This window comes from Macaca fascicularis, chromosome 1, assembly GCF_037993035.2.
Source record: "Macaca fascicularis isolate 582-1 chromosome 1, T2T-MFA8v1.1".
NCBI lineage: Eukaryota > Metazoa > Chordata > Mammalia > Primates > Cercopithecidae > Macaca > Macaca fascicularis.
This window is the reverse complement of record NC_088375.1, coordinates 199,635,275-199,649,591: the sequence shown is the minus strand read 5'-3', so window position 1 is coordinate 199,649,591 and position 14,317 is coordinate 199,635,275. Positions and strand designations below refer to the sequence as shown.

The window sequence follows — 14,317 nt, the reverse complement described above, 5'->3', positions numbered from 1 at the left end:
GAGTAAGTTTATTGAACATAACAGACTTGACAGTTTCAGGGGAAAAGTAAGAGCATTGCTGATTTGTTCATGAAGTACAGTTATTTGGATTCTAAAAATTATTATTATTTTGACTACTTTCAGTATACTAGTTTACTTGTGGAAAAGTTTATGTGTATTATCTTTTTAAAATTCTCCCTTTTTCTGGTTTAATTGAGGCAGAGTCTTGCTATGTTGCTGAGGCTGGCTTCGAACTCCTGGGCTCAAGCAGTCCTCCTTCCACTGCCTGCCAAACTGCTAGGATTACAGGCATGAGTCACCATGCCCCACCCTTTAAAAATTCTAATAATAATTATGTTAATTAGGATATTAGGTTTAACTATATATAATAGAAACACAATAGAACTTTATTTCTTGGCCGGGCATGGTGGCTCACACCTGTAAATCCAGTACTTTGGGAGGCTGAAGCAAGAGGATTGCATGAGCCCAGGAGTTCAAAACCAGCCTGGGCACATAGCAAGACCCTGTCTCTACAAAAAATACATAAATTAGTTGGATGTGGCGGTGCATGCCTGTAGTCCCAGCTGCTTGGGAGATTGAGTCAGGAGGATTGATGGAGCCCAATAATTTGAGGTTACAGTGAGCTGATGGTGCCATTGTACTCCAGGCTGGGCTGCAGAGAAAGACCGCGTCTCAAAATATAAAAGGAAGGGAAGGGAAGGAGGGAGGGAAGGAGATTGGGAAAGGAAGGAGGAAAGAAAAGGAGTTTATTTCTCATGTAAAAGAAACCCAGATGATAATATGGCTCTGTGGTTATCAAGAAAGCTCTTCCAGCTATCTGGATTTTATCCCTAGTGTGTGTAACCTGGTGTTCTAGGATGGCTGCTGTGTCTTGAGCCTGGAGTAGGGAGGAAGGAGAGCAAAAAGGCACACTTCTGAACAGAATCAGCTTCTTAAAGAACTTTCCTGGAAACTATACCTGTGTACTTAGGTTTATATCTCATTGGCCATCCTACCTTCAAAGAAAGCTGGGAATAGTAATCCTTCAGCTGAGCCCATTGTTGTCAAGAATAAAATTGAGGCTCTCTTAGTAAGGAAAAGAGAATTGTTATTGTGTACCTAGTGTCTGCTGCAACAACCCTCTAGAAAAAGGGTACTGTGACTGTTTCTATTTCACTAAGGAGCAAACTAAGGCTTAGAGACATCATTTCACTTTCAAGTAATGGAATCAGGATTTGAATGCTGATTTACCTAGCTACAAAGCCCCTCCTTTCAAATCTTTCATTAACTGTTTCTGTACCTCACCCTAGTTCACTTGAATCACAGGTTTTGAAGAATAGCTATTATTTGACGAAATAGTGGAGTAATTTATAAAGTAATTCAGAAATAGTTTTAGGTGTATTAACCATGACTAAAGTTTTTGTGGCTGCTTGTGGAGCATCAGCATCAGTTTGTGTCTGAATTATAATGTATTTGCCTTATCAATGCAGCTCAATTTTGAAAAGAACTGATATAATTAAAATTTTTCTAAATGGAACAAACAAAAAATAAAAAAGCTGATAATTTGAGTCTTTAAAAAAAACTACTTAAAAATTTTTGTTTACATGGTCTTTTGCTAAGTATTATTTGGATCCTTTAAACATTGTAAAGGAATACTTTCTTTATGAAAATGTTGAAATCAAAGCCTAAAAGTCTTCTTTAGGGATGTAAACATGGGTAGAGAATTGAGATGGCATTAACTGAAAAACACCTCACAGTTCTCAGTAATTTTTTAGTTCTCCTTAAATAAAGGTATAGGTTCTTCTTGAATTAAACAAACTGATCAATGATTAGTATACAATTTTCAAATGAATAAACTGAACTAAACTAATTTTTGTTTTATCTCTGTATTGGTAAAAGGTTTATGTTTTTGCCAGTAACTTACAGCTATTTCAGCGTTGTTATCAATAAAATTGTGGTGTCAGTCGGGCGCAGTGGCTCACGCCTGTAATCTCAGCACTTTGGGAGTTCGAGGTGGGTGGATTGCTTGAGGTCAGGAGTTCGAGACCAGCCTGGCCAACATGGTGAAACCCCGTCGCTACTAAAAATACAAAAAATTCACTGGGTGTGGTGGCGGATGCCTGTATTCCCAGCTATTTGGGAGGCTGAGGCAGGAGAATCACTTGAACCCTGGAAGCGGAGGTTGCAGTGAACCGAGATTATGCCACTGCACTCTAACATCCTGAGAAACAGAGCAAGACTCTGTCTCAATAAATAAATAAATAAATAAAATAATAAATAAATAAATAAATAAATAAATAAAATTGTGGTGTCAAGGAAACTCTCACACTAAAAAGAAGACATAAGTTCTATGTGAATTTTAGTTTAGGTTGATCAGTAGGATAAGAGGGTGGTAAAAGTGTATCGTAAATGTTTGAATATAAGATGATTCCAAATACAGGGTTCTGACCCATTTTCCAGTGAAAAGATAAGAGAAAAAAATAGAATTTTGTTATATAGAATACATGTACTAATAGCCATGTGGGTGAAATAGATGTCTATTAATCATTTATTAAATTATATACATATTTAAAATCTCCTTATGTTAAATAGTATTGATTTAGAAAATACTGATTTTGTTATAGTTATTTTGTGAATTTTATGCAGACTCTAGAAATTTGACATTGTTAATCACTAGTGTCACTTTTTAAGTCAGTTAATGTAGTTTTCCAGTCCCTTCTAAACTATGTAAGATATATTCTGAATTTGCATTCTGATTGCTGGTATGTGCTACTTAACAAACCACCCCAAACCTAATGGTGAAAAACACTTTTATTAAGCTCAAGGATTCAATCGCTCAGGTGTTCAGAAAGGGTATACTGGGGATTTTTTTTTTTTTTTCTCCACATTGTCTTTGGTCTTGACTGAGAAGATTTGGAGGCAGAAGTTGACTGAATGGCTTGATGTTGGAATAATCTGAAAGTTTGTTCACTCATGTCTGGTGCTTCGCCTAAGAGGACTCAAAGACTGTGACTGCTGACTTGAGCACCTGTACGTAGTCTGTTACCTTGCCTTCCTCATAGTGTGGCAGCCTTAAGGTCTTCTCTCTTCTTTTATGGTGGCTCAGGGATCCAAGCAAAATAATAATTCAGTGAATAAGGCATAAGTTACATTATTATTATTTTTTTTACCCAGACAGGCTCTCATCCCGTCACCCAGGCTGTAGTATAGTGACGATCATAATTCACTGTGACCTTGAACTCCTGGGCTCAAGTGATCCTCCTGCCTCAACCGCCCAGGTAGCTAGAACTATAGGCCTGCACCTCTGCACTCGCCTGATTTTTATATTTTTTGTAGAAATAGGTCTTGGCTATGTTGCCCATGCTGGTGGATCATCTTTTCTGACCTAGCTTCAAAAGTTATTTGGCATCCCTTCCACCAAGCAATTCACAAGCTTGCCCAGATTCAGAAGCTATAGACCCCACATCTTAATAGGAGGAGGTAGGGTGAAGGTCACATTATAGAAAAGCACATGGATGGAAGATACTGTTGCAGCCATTTTTATAAAATAAAATCTGCTGTCACAGCATATAAAATACCCCATTATAAAATATTCTAAGCCATAAAATAACTTTAAAAATTTTATCCTATAGGTCTGTATTTGGATCTTCATGGCATTAACTATTTCCAGTAATACCTGTATGTAAATTGCATGAATCTTACCATACATGATTTTTTTTTTTTTTTTTTTGAGACAGGGTCTTGCTCTGTTGCCCAGGTTGGAGTGCAGTGGTATGATCTAAGCTCACTATAGCCGCCTACTCCTGGGCTCAAGCAATTCTTGTTCTTCAGTCTCCCGGATAGCTGGGACTACAGGTGCGCCACCACGCCCGGCTAATTTTTTGTATTTTTAATAGAGATGGGGTTTCACCATGTTGGTCAAGCTGGTCTCAAGCTCCCGGTCTCAAGTTGATCTGCCCATCTCGGCCTCTCAAAGTGCTGGGATTACAAGCATTAGCCACCATGCCTGGTCCATATATGATTTTTTAAGAGTAACATTTTGGCTTTTCTGTTGGCTTGGCCTCACCTTCCCATATCGTTGTTCCTATCCCCTCTCATAACCCCTTGTCAACAGCTTTGTAGGTAGCCTTCCAAGTTTTTTCAGTGCTCATAAAATCATTATATACATAAACATACACAAATATATGTATGTCAGGATTTTGAGTTTTTCTTATTTAACAAAAATAGGATCATATACATACTTTTCTCCACCTCACTTCTCTCTGTCTTGAGTACTTCATAAAACCCCTTCACCTCAACTGGAGCAGCTCTCTATTCTGTGATTTTGATGCACAATAAGTCATTTTCTGCTTTGTTTTTAGGCATTTGTGTTGTTTTAAGGTTTTTTCTGCCACAATGAACAATGATACATTAAAAGTCCTTTAATGTATGTTTTTATAAATTGGTCATTTTATATACGTGGTTAGATTCCAAAGAATAAGAATTCTGTGATTTAAAAAAAAAGCTTGCTGTAATCCCACCATTTTGGGAGACTGAGGTGGGCGGATTGCTTGAGCCCAGGAGTTCGAGATGAGCCTGGGCAACATGGCGAAACCCCATCTCTACAAAAAATACAGAAAAAATTAGTTGGGCATGGGGACGCATGCCTGTAGTCCCAGCTACTTGAGAGACTGAGGTGGGAAAATTGCTTGAGCCCAGGAGTTCGAGGCTACAGTGAACTATGATTATGCCACTGCACTCCAGCCTTGGTGACAGAAAGAGATCTTGTTTCTAAAAAGTAAAAGAGCACTTTAATACCTCACATTTCCGCCAGCAGTGTATAAGAACACCTTCCCCCATCCATTAGTATATATTATAGCTCTTCTTAATATTTCCCAGTCTGATGGATGTAAAGTATCACAACCTTAACTTTAATTTGCGTGTTCTCAACTCCTTTAGAATTTGAGCAGTTTTTAGTAAGTTTAACGTTTAGACTGGCTTTCTCTGTATTGTCTAGTAATAAATATTTGTTGAAGAATGAATATCTTTTGCCCTTTAAAAAAAGTTTACTTTTTCTTCATGGCAAGTTGTTAGCTTGTTTTGTATATTGTATTTTAATAATAGCTGTTATGGTGAGTCACAGTAAGCGCAGTGAAGCATACATCTGAAAGAAGATTCAGGTATACATGATAGACAATCACTATTCATTCAGGATTTTTAACTTTGAGAATGCGTAACGTAAAGTTCTTTTGATGGGAGCAGGAGTTCTGATTTCCCTCATTTGACTTCCTTTTTGTGTCATCTTGAGCTAAATAAATGTTTTTGACACTTAAACATTTTGGTATCGTTTATGACATCTGGGTTTTCAGTCTTGTTTAAGAAAGTTTTTCTCACTCCTTGGTTATATACTGCCCTATAATTTCTCGGAATACTTCGAAAACTTTTTATAAATTATTAAACACAAAATATACGTATAATGTAAGATGTATTTTATGAAAACCCTTAATCACTTAGCTTTTTAAAATGTATATTTTCATGCTCTTGATGCCAATTTCCCCATGTCATACAAGTAGCCACCTCTTCAAAAAGGTAGCCATCATCCTGAATTTTATGTTTATTTTCTTGCTTTTCCTTTACCACATTTAAATTATTGAATATTTGTAGTTTTGCTTGGTTTTGAGCTTTGTTATTGTTTTTGAATCATGCTGTGTATTACCACTTGCTTTTTTTTCCCTATTGCATTTTTTTTTTTTCCCCAGAGTCTCACTCTGTCACCCAGGCTGGAAGTGCAGTGACGCGATTTCAGCTTCCTAGGTTCAAGTGATTCTCCTGTCTCAGCATCCTGAGTAGCTGGGACTACAGGCGCCCGCCACCATGCTTGGCTAATTTTTATATTTTTAGTAGAGACGAGGTTTCAGCATGTTGGCAAGGCTGATCTCGAACTCCTGACCAGGACACTTGATCCATCTGCCTTGGCCTCCTAAATGCTGGGATTACCAGTGTGAGCCACCATGCCCGGCCCTCATTGCATATTTCAGAGATTTTACTGCATTGTTGTATGTGGCTCTTATTTGTCACCGATGCATGATAATTCATTATATAAATATGTAACTATTTTAAATTGTGCTAAAAAACATAAAATTCTGGGCCAGGTGCAGTGGCTCAATGCCTGTAATCCCAGCACTTTAGGAGGCCAAGGCGGGTGGATCAGGAGGTCAGGAGATCGAGACCATCCTGGCTAACACGGTGAAACCCCGTCTCTATTAAAAATACAAAAAAATTAGCCAGACATGATGGCAGGCGCCTGTAGTCCCAGCTACTCGGGAGGCTGAGGCAGGAGAATGGTGTGAACCCGAGAGGCGGAGCTTGCAGTGAGCTGAGATCGTGCCACTGCACTCCAGCCTGGGCGACAGAGCAAGACTCCATCTCAAAAAAAAAAAAAGAAATAAAATAAAATTTACCACCTAAACCATTTTTAAGTGTGCAGTTCAGTAGTGTTAAGTATGTTCACACTGTTGTGCAACAGTTCTCTGGAACTTTTTCATCCTGCAAAACTGAAACTCTGTACCCATTGATCAATAAGTCCTCATCACCCCCTCTTCATCCCCTGGCAACCAGTTTTATCATCTAAGAGTTTGACTATGATAGTAACCGTGTGTACATTAGTATATCCTCAAGGTTCATCATGTTGTACCTTGTGGTACCATGTTGAGCCTTCTTGTACCATGTTGAACATTCTGATACATTTTGTAGCATGTGTCAGAATTACCTTCATTTTTAAAGTAAAAATGATATGTTAGTATATCCTCAAGGTTCATCGTGTTGAACCTTGTGGTACCATGTTGAACATTCTGACACATGTTGTAACATGAGTCACAATTACCTTCTTTTTCTTTCCTTCTTCTTTTTTTTTTTTTTTTTGATACAGAGTTTCACTCTTGTTGCCCAGGCTGAGTGTGGTGGTGCGATCTCATCTCACTGCAACCTCCACCTCCCAGGTTTAAGTGATTCTCCTGCCTCAGCCTCCTGAGTAGCTGGAATTACAGGCGTGTGCCACCACCCCTGGCTAATTTTGTATTTTTAGTAGAGACGGGACTGCACCACATTGGTCAGGCTGGTCTCAAACTCCTGACCTCAGGTGATCTGCCCACCCCAGCCTTCCAAAGTGTTGGGATTACAGGCATGAACCACCACACCACGCCCAGCCAACTACCTTCATTTTTAAGGCTGAATAATATTCAGTTGTTTATATAGTCCCTGATATGGTTTGGCTCTGTGTCCTCACCCAAATCTCATCTTGAATTGTAATCCCCACATTCAAGGGAGTGACCTGTAGTCCTCATGTCTCTACAAAAGGGAAGTGATTGAATTATAGGGGCAGTTCGCCCCACATTGTTCTTGTGACAACGAGTGAATTCTCATGAGTTATCATGGTTTTATAAATGGTAGTTTTCATGTGCTCTTCGTGCTCTTGCCTGCCGCCATGTAAGACATGCCAACTTCCCATTCTGCCATAATTGTAAGTTTACTGAGGCCTCCCCAGCTGTGCTTAACTATTAGTCAATTAAGCCTCTTTCTGGGCTGGGCACGGTGGCTCACACCTGTAATTCCAGCACTTTGGGAAGCTGAGATGGGCAGATCAGTTGAGGTCAGGAGTTCGAGACCAGCCTGGCCAACATGATGAAACCCCATCTCCACTAAAAAAAAAATACAAAATTAGCTGGAGGTGATGTTGCATGCCTGTAGTCCCAGCTACTGGGGAGACTGAGGCAGGGGAATCGCTTGAACCTGGGAGGTGGAGGCTACAGTGAGCCAAGATTGCACCACTGCATTCTAGCCTGAGCAACAGAGCGAGACTCCAACTCAAAAAAAATTATATATGTATAGTAAATCCATCCTGTTGTCTATAGATTTCTTGGTGTTTCTAGTTTTTGTATTGCAAATTTATGATTATCCTTGCATATGTTTCTTAGTAACATATAAGAAAGTAATATGTGTGCAGTTCAGTATAAGATTTGTTTCTTATGGTGGGTCTATAGGGCAGAAGTTGGCAAACTTTTTCTCTAAAGGGCCAGATAGTAAACATTTTAGACTTTGTAGGTCATACTATCTCTGTTGCAGCGGTTCAACTCTGCCTTTCTGGAATAAAAACAACGCAGAAGTCTGGGTGTAGTGGCTCACACCTGTAATCCTAGCACTTTGGGAGGCTGAGGCGGGCGGATCACCCAAGGTCAGAAGACTAGCCTGGCTAACGTGGTGAACCCGTCTCTATTAAAAATACAAAACTTAGCTGGGCGTGATGGCAGGCGCCTGTAATCCCAGCTACTTGGGAGGCTGAGGCAGGAGAATGCTTTGAACCCAGGAAGTGGAGGTTGCAGTGAGCCAGGATTGCACAACTGCACTCCAGCCTGGGTGACAGAGTGAGACTCCATCTCAAAAATAAAATAAAATAAATAAAAACAATATAGATAATACATAAATGGATTATTGTGTTTCTGATAAAACTTTATGGACTCTGAAATTTGAATTTAATGTAATTTTTCATGTGTCAGGGAATGTTCTTTGGATTGTTTTTTAAACTCTTAAAAAATGTAAAAATCATTCTTAGCTCTTGGGCTATACAGAAACAGCAGATAGGTCTCTTGGATTTGGCATCCAGGCATAGTTTACCTACCCCTGCTGTAGGGTATATTTGAGGAGGTGATTGCTTAGGCCTAGGGGAGTGTACATTCTCAACTGTGCTAGAAATGCAAAACTTAGTTTCCTTTGTACAGTTGATCCTTGAACAACATGGGCTTGAACTGTATGGTTCCACTTATGCATGGAATTTGGATTTTATTTAGTAAATACAGTTGGCCCTCTGTATCAGTGGATCCTGCAATCAAGCGTGGATAGAAAATGCAGTATGTGAGGGATGTGAAACCTGCCTATACAGAGGGCTGACTTTTTTTCATATCAGCAGTCTCATGTCAACTGTAGGCCTTGAATATGCTCGGGTTTTGGTATCTGTGGGTGGGGGAATATCCTGGAACAAAGCCCCAGTAATACCAAGGAAAGACTGTAGTTTTATCCATTTACATTTCTGTTACTGGTTAAAGTTGTGGTCACCTCACATCTGGCCAACACTTGATTTATTAGACTTTTAATCTTTGTCAGTATGGAGGATATAACATGAACTTCATTTTGTCTTCAATTTGCATTTCCTTGTTAATAATTAGTTGAACATTTTTTCATGTTTATTGGGTATTTAAAATTTTTTTTGTGAAATGCCTGTTACATTAAATCGATTACCCACTTGCTATTAGTTTTTTTCTTATTGAATTGTAGGCGTTCTCTACATGTTCTGAACAATAAACTTACCAGTTATAGATGGTGCGAATAAGCTTCTCATTCATATCTTATGTCTTCATAAAATCTTTGCATATGCAGAAGTTAATTGATTTTAATGTAGTTGAACGATAATAAATATATCAGTCTTTTCCTTTATGGTTTATATTTTAACCCCCATTTTATTTAGGAAAAATTTCCTGGGCTGAGATCAGGAAGAGCAATTATAGTTTGCCCTCTGTATCCATGGGTTCCGCATCTGCAGATTCAGCCAATCATGGATCAAAAATATTTGGAAAAAAACCTGATGATTGCATTTGTTCTGAACATATACAGGCTTCTTTTTCTTGTCATTATTCCCTAAACAATGCAATATGACAACTATTTACATAGCATTCACATTATATTAAGTTCTTTTTTTCTTTTTTTTTTTGAGATGGAGTTTCACTCTTGTCGCCCAAGCTGGAGTGCAGTGGCGTGATCTTGGCTCACTGCTACCTCTGCCTCCTGGGTTCAAGCAATTCTCCTGCCTCAGCCTCCTGAGTAGCTGGGATTATAGGCACCTGCCACCACACCCAGTTGATATTTGTATTTTTAGCAGAGATGGGGTTTCACCACATTGGCCAGGATGGTCTCAAACTCCTGACCTCAGGTGATCTGCCTGCCTTGGTCTCCCAAAGTGCTGGGATTACAGGTATGAGCCCGTAATGTTAAGTTCTATAAGTAACCTAGAGATGAATTAAAGTATATGGGAGGATGTGTATAGGTTATATGCAAATACTATTCCATTTTATATAAGGGACTTGAGCATCTGTGGGTTTTGAGTGTGGTTGGGATGGGTGTCCTAGAACCAGTGCCCCATGGATATAGAGGATTGACTGTATATTATTTCCTAAAATCTTTATTGATTTTGCCTTTCACATGTAGCTTTTGAATTACCCTACACTAATTTTTTATATGGTGTGGAGTAGGGAACTAATTTTATTTACTATTATAAGACTAATAAATTACCTTACTCACCAGCATCTATCAAACACTACCTCCTTTCTCCATTAAGATGCAAAGTTACTCTATAATTATATCTGTAGGCATTTCCCCACATTCTCAGTTAATGCTTTCTTGGACTGTTTGTTTGTTTATTCCTGTGACAGTACCAAGGTGTTCTAATGAATTGAGCTGTATAGTAATTCTTAATGATCTGATGGGACATGTTCCTGAAAATTTTTCTTCAGGAATGTTTTGCCTATTCTTGCCCATGTTTCCATTAGAAATATCTTGGGAAGTTTCTGACAGAACAAAATCAAATAACAAAAATTTGTTGGGAATTTTATTGAATTATCATGAATGTGTAGATCAACTGAAAGAGAAGTGGCGTTGTGTCTTTCTATCCATGAAGTTGGTATGTCTTTGTATTTTTTTAAATCTTCAATGTCTTTGAATAAAATTTTGTAATTTACTCTGTAAAGCAGCAGTCCCCAACCTTTTTTGGCACCAGGGACCCGTTTTGCGGAAGACAGTTTTTCCATGGACCCAGGTATCAGGGGGAGAGGGAGGATGGTTTTGAGATGATTCAAGCACATTACATTTGTTGTGTACTTTATTTCTGTTGTAATATATAATGAAAATAATTATACAGCAAATTATAATGTAGAATCAGTGGAAGCCCTGGTCTTGTTTTCCTGCAACTAGATGGTCCCATCTGGGAGTGATGGGAGATAAGTGACAGATCATTAGGCATTAGATTCTCATAATGAACAGGCAGCCTAGATCCCTCACATGCATAGTTCACAGTGGGATTTGCGCTTCTATGAGAATTTAATGCTGCTGTTGATCTGATAGGAGGCACAGCTCAGGCGGTAATGCAAGCTATGGGGAGTGACTGTAAAAACAGATGAAGCTTTGCTTGCTTGTGGGATGCTGACCTCCTGCTGTGTGGCCCAGTTTCTCACAGGCCATGGACTGGTACTGGTCTGTGGCCTGGGATTTGGGTACCCCTGCTATAAAGGATTATCATGCAAGCTCTTTATATTTTAGCATTTAAGTTTTATTTAATTGGATGTAGGGCAAGGTTGGGGTCCACTTTTATTCCTTAGATGGGCAGCCTGTTGTGCTACCATATACATAGTTTTATCTTTTCATCAAAATAGTTAATCTTTTTATCACTGAACTGAATTAGCACCACTGAGATATATTTAAAGTTCTATATATATTGGGATCTATTTTTGGAATTTCTATTACATTCTATTAATATATTTTTATATTGTGCCATATTCATTTTTATTATTTGTATATTTATTTGAAGGAGTATTTTTAAATTACTGTGTATTTATTGGCTTTGTGGTATAGACGTTTATCTGCTGGGTCAAGCCACTGTCTCAGTTTTATTTTTTGTAATTTTTGCTTTCCATTAAACCACTAAATTTTAACATGATTTTATACACTTTCCAAAAATATTTTGTTGGAATTCTAATTGAAAATGCATACATGTACATATTACTTTTGGACAGAATCAGTATTTTTATTATGTATTTGTTCTTGCATGCAATAAGAACAATAAGCCCAAATCTTAGCATACAGATCTTATTTTATGCCATTCACTAACATTTTATTTTCAAGTAATACTTATTGTGCTTTTTCTGGTATCAGTTGTTCTTTAGTACTTTGACAAATGTAAACATTTTTATTTTTTGTATTAAAAATGTTTTTTCATTTCTAGATTCTTATTGCAAGAATAGTCAGGGTGTTACTTAATTCCCTTATTAAATCTAGTAGGCTTTTAAAATAAATTTGAGTCTGTAGTTATCCATTCATAAAGCCATATCATCTAAAACTATTTTATTCCTTTTTTCCAGCTTGTTCAGATTATATAATTGTACTGTTTTGCTAAAATTTATAGGACTTCATTAAATATTAAAGTAGTAGTGACTTTTGACTAATTATTGATTCTAAGTAAAGTAGTTAATTTGTAGTATTTTGTCATTGGGGACTGATTGTAGTTGGTTTCTGTCAAATAGGCTTAGGCTTTATTACATTAAAAAATATATATTCCCATTCTACCTTGAGGAATGGCTGAATGATATTAGTATTTATATATTGCTAGATTCAGTTTGCTAATATTTTCATGATCAAGTTTGTGTTAAGATTGGAGTTGTAGCTTCATTAAATTTTTATACAGTTAATCACTGAAATCATCTGGACCTAGATATTTCTTGGTGTGAAGGTTTAAAATTCTGAATTCACTTTCTTTAATAGATACAGCATTTAAAGAATTTTATGTTTCATCTTGTGTTTGTTTTTGGTAGGTTGTCTTTTTCAAGGCATTTGTCTGTTTAATTTTTGTTGTTGTTATTTTTAGACAGGATCTTGCTGTGTTTCAGGCTGAAGTGCAGTGGCGTGACTTCAGCTCACCACAGCCCCCATCTCTCTTGATCAAGTGAGCCTCCCATCTCACCCTCCCCAGTAGCTGGGACCACAGGCATGTGCCACCATGCCTGGCAATTTTGTTTTATTTTTATTTTTTGTAGAGAGAAGGTGTTGCCTAGGCTGGTCTCGAACTCCTGGGCTCAAGCAGTCCTCCTGCCTTGGCCTCCCAAAGTGCTGGGATTACACTGCTCTTGGCCTCCATTTCATTTAAGTCGCCCCTGTCTTTGGAACTGTAGCTGTTTTGTGGTGGATGGACAGTGGCATCTCATTGTTTTAATATGTATTTCCTTGGTAACCAATGGTGTTGAGCATTTTTCAGAGTACTTATGGGCCTTTCCTAAATGTTGTTTTGTGAAGTGTATGTTTGAATTTTTGTCCATCTTAAATTTTGTTTGTCTTCTTTTTATGAAGTTATAAGGATCTTTTTTTTGTCGTTGTCGTCGTTGTTGAGTCAGTTGCCCAGGATGGAGTGCAGTGGTGTGATCATGGCTCACTGCAACCTTGATTTTCTGGGCTCAGGTGATCTTCCCACCTCAGCCTCCTGAGTAGCTGGGACAATAGGCACATGCCACCACACCCAGCTACTTTTTTGTTTTTTCTTTTTGTACTTTTTTGTAGAGACAGGGTTTCACCATGTTGCCCAGGCTGGTAGCGAACTCCTGGCCTCAAGCGACCTGCCCGCCTCAGCCTCCCAAATTACTGGGACTACAGGCATGAGAATCCTGAGCCTGGCACAGGATTCTTTATGTATAATAGTTTGGATACAAGTCTCTGTCATATAGATCGATAGATAGACTGATAGAAACAGAGGGGGCTATCTCTGTGTCTGTCTCCATCAATCTAAATCTGTATATCTCCATATCCATCCATCCGTCTATGCATTCATCTGTTCTTTGGATTGCCTTTTTGTTGTATTGATGGTGTCCTTTGAAAAACACAAATTTTTAATATTGAGGGAGCCCAATTTTATTATTATATTTTTATGGTCTATGCTGTGTTCTAAGAAATCTGTCATAAGATCATAAAAATTTTTACTTGCTTTTTTCTGGAAACGTTATAGTTTAAGCTTAGCTTTTATGTTTAAGTTGATGATCCATTTCAAGTTTCTGTATGTAGTGTAATACAAGAGTAAAAATAAATCTTTTTGTATATGGATATCCAGTTGTATCAGTAATATTTGTTGAAGACTTTTTTTTTTATTGATTTACCTTGGCACTTTTGTGGAAAGTCTCTTGACCAATGTGTTTGAGTCTATTTTTGGACTTTTCTATTCCACAAATCCGTATGGTTATCCTTAGGCCAATATCACACTGTCTTGGTTAATTTAGCTTTATATTAAATCAGAAGTTTGGCCAGGCACGGTGGCTCACACCTGTAATCCCAGCACTTTGGGAGGCCAAGGCCAGTGGATTGCCTGAGGTCAGGAGTTCGAGACCAGCCTGGCCAACATGGTGAAACCCCGTCTCTACTAAAAATACAAAAATTAGCTGGGCGTGGTGGCAGATGCCTGAAATCCCAGCTATTTGGAAGGCTGAGATAGGAGAGTAGCCTGAACCCGGGAGGCGAAGGTTGCAGTCAGTCGAGACTGGGCCATTGCACTCCAGCCTGG

At 38.3% G+C, this 14,317-nt stretch overlaps 1 protein-coding gene across 18 annotated transcripts in view; it reads left to right on the top strand.

The window, feature by feature from the left end:
• Window positions 1-14,317, top strand: part of ZMYM4 (zinc finger MYM-type containing 4) — a 160,500-nt gene that overhangs the window by 63,758 nt on the left and 82,425 nt on the right. Inside the window, exon 3 of one of the 18 annotated variants that reach the window (XM_074012536.1) lies at window positions 2,891-3,009. The exons of the other annotated variants lie outside the window; for them this stretch is intronic. The gene's annotated coding sequence lies outside the window, so the exon portion shown is untranslated. The remainder of the gene's footprint in view (window positions 1-2,890; window positions 3,010-14,317) is intronic. 18 annotated transcript variants of the gene reach the window in all.